Raw genomic sequence first — 9,552 nt, 5'->3', positions numbered from 1 at the left:
GTTTCCATGGGAACCTAAGACAAGAAATCTGACTCCTCATGTGTCTGAGATTGTGTTCTGATTCTGTAACAGAACATCAGAGGTTGAGCAATTTATAAAGGATAGGACTTTATTTGGGCTCATGGCTTAACAGGTTGGAAAGTCAAAGATAATAATACCAGCCTATACCAAAGGTATGATAATTTCTCCCATTGTCTCCCTATCAATCTGTCATTCATTGCTCACAATTGCCTTCCAGTAAAACATTTATTATATTAAGGGATATCAAAAGGTATTTGTATGGTTTGATTGGTTTTTGGAACTCATACAGGAACGTCAAAGTTACTTCACAGATAACTGGGCTGTACAATGCCTCACTCTTGTTTCATTTTAATTCAAAATGTTATTACATGAGTATTTACTTCAATATACACTCCCATTCCTTTTTTTCACATACCACCATGGGTAGCAATGATGTGTTACATTCTATAATGTTTTTATCTTTAAAATATATTTTTGTGTGTTTTAAGATTCTCAAATGCTATAGTTCTCATGTTTCTTCTTTCCATAAGCCCATCTTAATGATTCATCATAGAAATTTATGTACAGCTAATTAACTGTTTTTCAAAGTCCCATAGTGCTTTTAATGTTTATTAAAATTTAAAATTAATTTATTTCTACTCAGGTGTCACTTATCTTATCATACATATTTTGTCATAGAATATTTTTCTGGTTTCTCACTAGTTATTCTTAAAAACACATCGTAAATCTATGTGAGAAGTGGCTTTAGGTTCAGCTTTCCACCCACATTCCTCAGAACACACTCTTCTACCTTCTGCAGGCAGATAGACCTCAGACGTGGTCTCAGGGACCATGTATATTCTTCTGTGCTGGGCCCTGAACACTACTCAAATGGCAAGCTAAAATTCCTTCCATATTGACTATACCATCAGAAAAATGAAGGTCACAAGTGGTAAGTATTATGGTGCCAAGACAGTGAGTTCTACAATGAACTTGGAGATTGGAGATGGGACAGATGCCAATTTCAATCATTAAAACTCTTGGCATCTTAAAGCAAGCTGCTGCTGCTGAAGTAAATCAGGATTATAGTCTTGATCCAAAAATTGCTAGTGCAATAATGAGGCATCACCTGAGGTAGCTGAAGGTAAATTAAATGATCACTTTCCTCTTATGGTATGGCAGAGTGGATCAGGAACCTAGACAAATATAAATGTAAATGAAGTCATTAGCAATAGAGCAATTGAGACCCTAGCATGTCAACTTGGCAACAACAAGCAAGTGCATCTCAATGAGCATGCTAATACAAGCCAGAACTCCAATGACACTTTTCCCAGAGCCATGCATATTGCTGCTATGGTGGAAGTTTACAAGGTCCTGTTACCAGGACTACAAAAGCTGCATGATGTGCTCAGTGCAAAATTCATAGTTTGCACAGGTCATCAAAAATGGGTGAACTCTCACACACAGGATGCTGTTCCACTTAGTCTTTGACCAGCATTCAGTGTTTATTTGTAACAAGTCTCATATGCAGTGGCAAGGATAAAAACTGCCATGGCAAGAAATCTCTGAACTCACAGCTGGAGGCATTGCTGTTGGAACTGGTTTAAACACCAGGCTTCACTTCACAGAAAAGGCTGCAAAAATGGATACACTAACAGGCCTGTCCATGCTTTAAGTAAATTTGAGACTCTGGCTTCTCATGATGCTCTGGAAGAGTTTAGTAAGGCCTGAAACACTTCTGCCAGCAGTTGGACGAAGATAGGAAATGATACTTATTTTCTGCATTCTGGTCCTTGGTAAGGTCTGAGAGTGGTGATCTTGGCTGAAAATGAGATAGGGAGCAATATCATGCCAGTAAGGTTAGATCTACTCAATGTGAAGTGATGACTATGGTTACAACTCATGTCACAGGGAATCACATTGCTGTTAGTGTTGGAAATAGCAACAGACATTTTGATTTGAATATTTTTAAACCCATAATGATTAAGAATGTGTTATACAGCCGGGCAGTGGTGGCACACATCTTTAATCCCATAAATAGGGAGGCAGAGGCAGGCAGATCTCTGTAAGTTTGAGGCTAGCCTGGTCTTCAAAGTGAGTTTCAGGAAAGGCACAAAGCTACACAGAGAAACCCTGTCTCAAAAAAAACAAAATAATAATAATAATAATAATAATAATAATAATAATAATAATAATGTGTTATACTCAGCAAAGCTACTGTGGGATGCTTCACTTTCTTTCACAGAAAACTGTATGATGAGGATATAGTCCAACACAGAAAGGATCTGCAAGCTAAGTAACCAGTCTTTAATGTGAACTATTAATCCTTATATAGGATATGGCAAAATATCAAAGATTACAAGGATCATACACACACACACACACACACACACACACACACACACACACACACACACACACAAACACACACAAAGGATTAACCTTAAAGGAAATGGCTTTGAACTTGGCTGTTTCATGGCAGAGCAGTTTGAAGAGGGGGTGAAACCCAAGGACAACCTGGTTCCAAAGTGATTTAAATAAATTTATTATATTAAAATAAAATTGCATGAAAAATTAAAAAACACAGCATTAAAAAGTAATTATGGCTGGGCAGTGGTGGCGCATGACTTTAATCCCAGCACTTGGGAGGCAGAGCCAGTTGGATCTTTGTGAGTTCGAGGCCAGCCTGGTCTACAGAGCGAGATCCAGGAAAGGCACAAAGCTACACAGAGAAACCCTATCTTGAAAAACCAAAAACCAAAAACCAACAACAAAAAGTAATTATGAAACAAAATCCAGGAAAACAGTGAAAACTGAGTCTGCATGGTGATTCTTCACTGTTCCTTGTGCATTCTTATACAACAATATGGAAAACAAGTACATTTAAGCAACAGCTTCTGCTTTCACATGAACGCTGATCTTTCATTAGTCACTTAATTTTTTTAGAGCTTGTTTTGTTATTTACTAGTACAATTTGCATTTGGACTATTTGATATCAAATATTCCTTTTGACTCTAAAATTCTAAGTTTTTCTTTTTATTAGTACTTTCAATAGAATGATCAGAAAATAAAAATTTTGTCTAATAGCATTTTGAACCTGCTGGACAGAGGAATCAAGGTGTGCTACAACCACTGACATTAACAGCATTCTTCAGAGAAATATGTCTTAGATTTCAGACATAATGAAATCATCACACTTAGTTTCATTAACTATGCTGAAATGTCAAATTGTAATATATATATATATACACTCTTAGAATAATGTCTATTAACATTTTATGCCCTTAAAACCTTGAAACAATTATTTCTGAAAACAATTTATGTAATCTCTACCACCTGAACCTACACTACTAGGTGAGGTAAATTTACGTTTAAATCTCATTGTTGTCACTTAAAAATCGTTCTATTTTAGACAAATTCATAAGTCCCTCATATTCTGCCATGTGAAGATAATGGAACCGTTTTCTATAGGCAAAAGAAAATGAGATGCAATTGTTTGTCATTGAACAATATACTGTGAATTGATGAAGACCAAGGGCTGTCGCTTTCTTGTCTCATCCTTTCATCTTAGAATAATGTATGGTACTATTATTATGCTAACATTCTTAATCTATGCATTCTGAAAAATGAGTCTTTTGGCAAAGCTTAATGTTTCTTTTTCATGTACTTGCAAACAGGAATTTTTAAAATGTAATAAATATGCCTACAAGAAGAATAAGTATTCTTTGATGTCCAAGTAAGTCATATTTCTGCTTACTTGAAGGATATTGAGCTGAATGATAAGCCATACTCAAACCTCATATGTGTTCTGCATCACTAGCAAAAGCTGTGAAAAAAGAGTAACATTCTTCATTAGTGTACTTGACTTTTACTGTGTGGCTAGTTTGTATCAGAGATTGTGCCACTCAAGTTTTAGAGCTTCTGTCCGTTGCTATAATTGCTGATAAATCATCTTAGTAGTTAGGTATTCTTCAGTTGGACATCTTGCTTGTAGAAAAGGCCTATGGTTTTCTCCTTAAAGCACATATGCTTTGTAAGGTAATTAATGGCTTATCAGCTACTGTTACTTTTAAGGAATTTTATCATTGACACGCATAACAAATTAAATGCATTGGCAAAGTCAGAAACAAAAATATAGAGATATTACATTCCTCCCCATTTTCCCCATTCTTCTGGCCTAAAGGTAAATATAGTGCACTCATTAAACTGCTTTGTCTGGAGAGAGCAGAAACAGAAAGGGGGTAGAATATGTATGCATGTGAATATATGTCTATAATTCAACATGGTACATATAGATATATAGTCATTTTTATTCATAACCTAATTATCATCAAATTTCAGCTTCAGTAGACATTTGCTAGTCATTCAGTTCTAAATTTTTATGTTTCCTATTAGAAACTGTGGCAATAAATGCAGAGAGGATACATATATTTACACACACAGCTCATATGATAGCCATGTTTATATCATTAATTGGCTATATCTGATAATAGAATACTTCCTTTATAGTTCATTTCTTGTATTTCTATTGTTACAAATGTCTGTTAGTTATCACAAATCTTAGCTAAATCAAATATGAATAGCATATTTTAATATGAATGGGTAATCTTTTTGCACATTGTGATTTTTTTCACCTATATAATCCTTCTACTGGAAATTTCCTTTGGCTTACGTTACTGAAAAATATCCTTGGGTAATTTATATTAAAGAATTTTTATTGCCTGAAAAAAATTTTTTAACTTTTATTTTCTTCACATGCTTGATAGTTACATTTTACAATATTTTCTAATGTCTATTTGTGTTTCTATTATGATGTCCAAGCTATCATGATTATAGATCCATTCATTTTTTTTTTAGAGAAGCTTGTAACAACATTTTTGAGTCACCAGTTTTCCTAAGATTCATAATCATGGTACTTAAAATTAACCTATTTTTATGTATTATACTGGATATCCCAAGGAATCTTTAAGCATGAAAATTTGTGTATTTCATTTTTTGAGAAAGTTGTACTTATTTCCTCTGTTTTCTTATTTTTGCTAATAGGCTACATCAAAACTTGTTCCAAATTTCTTAATTATTTGCTCCATGATTAGAGATGTGTTCCATTCTATCTTCTAATAACTCTACTTAGATTTTGGTATTTCTTATTATGTAGTGTTTAGACAGAGTTCTTTAAAGAGACAAAAGTTATTTCCATTGTTTTAAATAATGAGAATTTAATATAAAAAGCATTAAGTAGACAGAGGTCTGATGGCAAAGCAAATGAAAGAGTAATAAGAAAACTCACAGCGTTAGTGGCTGCAGGAAATGGCCAGCAGCCATAGAAGCACAGAATCAAAGGTTGGAATGAATCCTAGACATGTACACAAAACTAGAGGGAGAGGAAATTAATTAGTATATATTGCATGAGAAAAGATCTATTTCAATAAAAGAAAAAAAAAAGCCTCAGATCCTGCATCACAGAACACAGAGAAGATTATAAAATGATAGATACAGGTGGCCTGGAGAAATAGCTCAGCATTGAAGTACATTCATTATTCCTGAAGGGGACCAAGTTTCTGTTCCCAAAACACACAGGGCAGTCATACCTGTCCATAACTCCAGTTCTAGGGTATCCAACATCCTCTTCTGGCTGCTACAAGCAGTAGGCATTCAGTGATTCATGCACATACATACAGGCAAACACTATTATACAGAAAGTAAATAAGAAAACAAAGCTTAAAAAAGGATTGGCTCTGGGAACCCTTGGGCCAGTCTAGCCATGGAAGCAAGTAGGTCTTAACTGCAGATCTTTACCTCCCCCTCTGCTCCTCCAAATTCGTTTCCCCAGTCACATTCTCATCTTTGCAACAGAACACCTGCCTCCATCCACCCTCCCTTCCTCCCCTGCTCCTATATCTGGTAGATCACACAGATTTTTGTGGTGATATTTTATTTGTACTCTAACAAATAAAGCTTGCCTGGGGATCAGAGGACAAAGCCAGCCACTAATATTAAACGTAGAGGCCAGGCAGTGATAGCACATGCCTTTAATCCTAGCAATCGGGAGGCAGAGATTCATCTGGATCTCTGTGAGTTCAAGGCCACACTGAGAACAGAGCCAGGTGTGGTGGCACATGCCTTTAATCCCAGCACTAGTTATCCATAGAGCTCTGGAGGTCTATACATACAGGAAGTAATGGAGCTGGGTGGAAAGAGGAAGTGATGTAGCTGGGCGGAGAGAGGAAGTAAGATGGCAGGGCACAGAAAGTTATATAAGGCATGAGTATACAGGAAGTAGCTCTCTTGGGCTGAGGATTTCCTAGCAGTGAGAACTTGTGGCTGGCTTGTCCTTTCAGCTTTCACCCCTATAGCATGGATCTTAAAAGTTCTTATTAATAAAATCAAACCTGAGGCCAGTTATTGGGGTCAATGCTGGTAGATCAGAGAGCCAGAACAAGTCACAGCTACCTCACCTCGTCGGATCCTCAGTTGGTCTTGCTTCCTCAGACTGGAGGCTTCTGAGTCCTCATCCAGAATGGGTCTCAGCTGAACTGTGCTAGAAACCTGAATTCTTAACCAGCCAAATGCTTCTAGTTTCTGGTCCTCATGCCTTATATACCTTTCTGCTTTCTACCACCACCCCCTGGGATTAAAGGCTCGCTTTCTGGGATTAAAGGCATGATGAGTCACCATGCCTGTCTGTATCCTTGAACACATGGATTTCTGCCTCTGGAATGCTAGGATTAAAGGCGTGTACTACCACTGCCTATCCTTTATGTTTAATATTGTGGCTGCTCTGTCTCTGACCCCAGATAAGTTTATTAGCATGCAAAATATTTGGGTGAATACAATACCACACACCCCAATATCTGGCTCTAGGTTTTTTAATTAATAAAACATTTTAAGATTTGTGTTACAGATCTACTCTTAACTTCCCTCCTCCAGCTCATTGCTTTATTCTAGCACCCAACTCCAGCAAGCATTCTCCGGAACCCACAGGCCAGGGAAGCAGGTAGGCTAACTGCAACTCTTCACCTTTTCCTCAGATCCTAAACAAAATCCTCCAGTCTCATTCCACTTCTGTAGCAAACCATTTACTTCAGCCTCTCCTCACTCTATGCCCCCATTCCCAAGGGACTAATTAGAACCTGGTGGAATACCTTGCTCTCATCCCCCTCCCAAATGCCCTCAGCCCTCCCCTCCTAGACCATCCCCATTCCTAATTTGTAGCTCCCAGTACCTAGAATCACATTTTGCCTAAATTCCTGACTGACCACACCTATCAGGTGTAGTGGGTAGCCATTCCAGCTTGGATCTGGAAGTTCCAACCCCCATTGAGACTCTGGCAACTGTCACGCCTATGAGGCGGGGCCAAGGGAGGCGTCTAGAGACCTGAGAGCTGGATGGGGGCGTGCTCTCTCGGTTCCTGGACCCTAGACGGTGGAGGTTGACTGAGCAGAGCTCCAGAGAACACCGCTGGATTGCGATACACCTTCCCTAGACCTCTGCAATCTACCATTTCCTTCATTTGTAAGTCACCCACTAAATAAATCTTCCTTTTAATTACGTGGAGTGGCCTTAATAATTTAACCAATAATCAGGATCCCAGAAGAATTTCTTACCAAGCAACACACACTGTTCTTCTAAGAAAGAGAGTAAATCAGAATACAAGGCACAAAACACACACTCAACAAAGAAGACCAGATACCAGCACCTAGGATTACAATTTTCCCAAACCCAGATAAATGGATGCCAGCATAAAAACACAATAACAGCCAGGACAATATGTCTCTGCTAGAGCCTGGTAACCTACCATAGTAGGCAGAGTATTGCAATATGGCTAAAGATAAAACACAAGACAAAGCTCTTAAGATATCCTTTATGAATATGATAGAGCACCTTCAAGATGAAATGGATAAATCCCTTAAAGAAATCTATGATAACACAAACAGGGGAAGGGAATGAGTAATATAGTTCGAGACCCCAAAGTGGAAATAAAATCAATAAAGAAAATCTGAAGTGGGGAAATCTGGAACTGAAAATTTAGAAACTTGAACAGGAACCTCAGAGGCAAACCTCACCAACAGAGTACAAGAGATAAAAAAGAGAATTCCAGGCACTGGTGACCTGATAGAAGAAATTAATACCCCAGTCAAAGAAAATCTTAAATCTAATAAAATTGTGACACGAAACATCCCGAAGATTTGGGAGACTATGAAAATACCAAATATAAGAATAACAGGAATGGAAGAAGGATAAGAAACCCAGGTCAAAGCACAGAATATATTTTCAACAAAATTAAAGAAGAAAATTTACCTAACCTAAGAAGAAGATGTCTATCCAGATACAAGAAAAATACAGGACACCAAGTAGACTGGCGCAGAAAATGAGGTTATCTCAGCACCTAATTATCAAAACTCTAAATGCACACAACAAAAAACATTAAGAACAGCAGTGAAAAAAGACTAAATAACATATAAAGTTACATCTATTAGAAATACACCTGACTTCTCAATGGAGACTCTAAAAGCCAGAATTGCCTGGACAGATGTCCTGCAGACTCTAAGGGAACACAGATGCCAGCCTAGGTTATTATGCTCAGGGAAAATTTATCACTAAAAATGGAGAAAATAAGATGATAAAACTAAACATAACTGAAATTCATCTACAAATCTACTGCTGCAGAAAACACTAGAAGTAAAAGTCCAACCTAAGGAGTTTAACCATACTCAAGAAAACACAAGTAATAGTTAATTCCAGATCTGCAAATTAAAGAGGGGAGACATGCACACACACCACACACACAACACCAACACCAACAAAATAACAGAAATAAAAAGCAATGCTCAACCTCAATGGTCTCAACTCCCCAATAAAAGACACAAACTAACAAAATGGATGGAAAAAATTAGATCCATCCTTCTGCTACATCCAAGAAACACACCTTAACATCAAGAATAAACATCACCTCAGGGTAAAAGGATGGAAAGAGATATTCTGAGCAAATGGACCTAAGAAACAAGCTGATGCAGCCATTTTAATAGCTGACAAAATAGACTTCAAACCAAAGCTAATCAGAGGATGTAGGGAAGAACACTACATACTCATCAATGGAAAAATCCACCAGGAAGTCATTGCAATTCTTAACATCTATGCACCAAATACAAGGGTTCTTAAATTCATAAAAGAAACACTTCTATAGCTTAAATCACATATTGATCCTCACACACTGATAATGAGAGAATTCAATACTTCAATACTTATTATTCAAGATTGTTTTAACTACACTGTTTTTTTGTGTGTGTTTGCATAAGAAGCTGAAAATTGTCTTTTCAAGATCTATGAAGAGTGATGTTAGAATTTCCACCAAAAATGCTTTGAATCTGTAGATTGTTTTTGATTGAGTAGCCATTTTTACTGTATTAATTTTACTGATCCATGAGCAATTTTATGGATATCTTCTTCAATTTCTTTCTAATGAAATCATCAAATAATTGGGGAGATAGAGTCCCAACAGGCCATCTCTTTTCACCAAATGTAGCTTATAGTACTGCAATTGGGTTATGTCTA

The 9,552-nt window shown here is 37.0% G+C and overlaps 1 pseudogene; it reads left to right on the top strand.

Moving 5' to 3' along the window:
* The first annotated feature begins 891 nt into the window (after positions 1-891).
* On the top strand, positions 892-2,358 carry LOC114683250 (annotated as a pseudogene).
* Positions 2,359-9,552: the final 7,194 nt, after the last annotated feature.

Source organism: Peromyscus leucopus, chromosome X (assembly GCF_004664715.2).
Source record: "Peromyscus leucopus breed LL Stock chromosome X, UCI_PerLeu_2.1, whole genome shotgun sequence".
NCBI lineage: Eukaryota > Metazoa > Chordata > Mammalia > Rodentia > Cricetidae > Peromyscus > Peromyscus leucopus.
The sequence above is the reverse complement of the archived record's forward strand: the minus strand, read 5'-3'. Positions and strand labels throughout refer to the sequence as shown.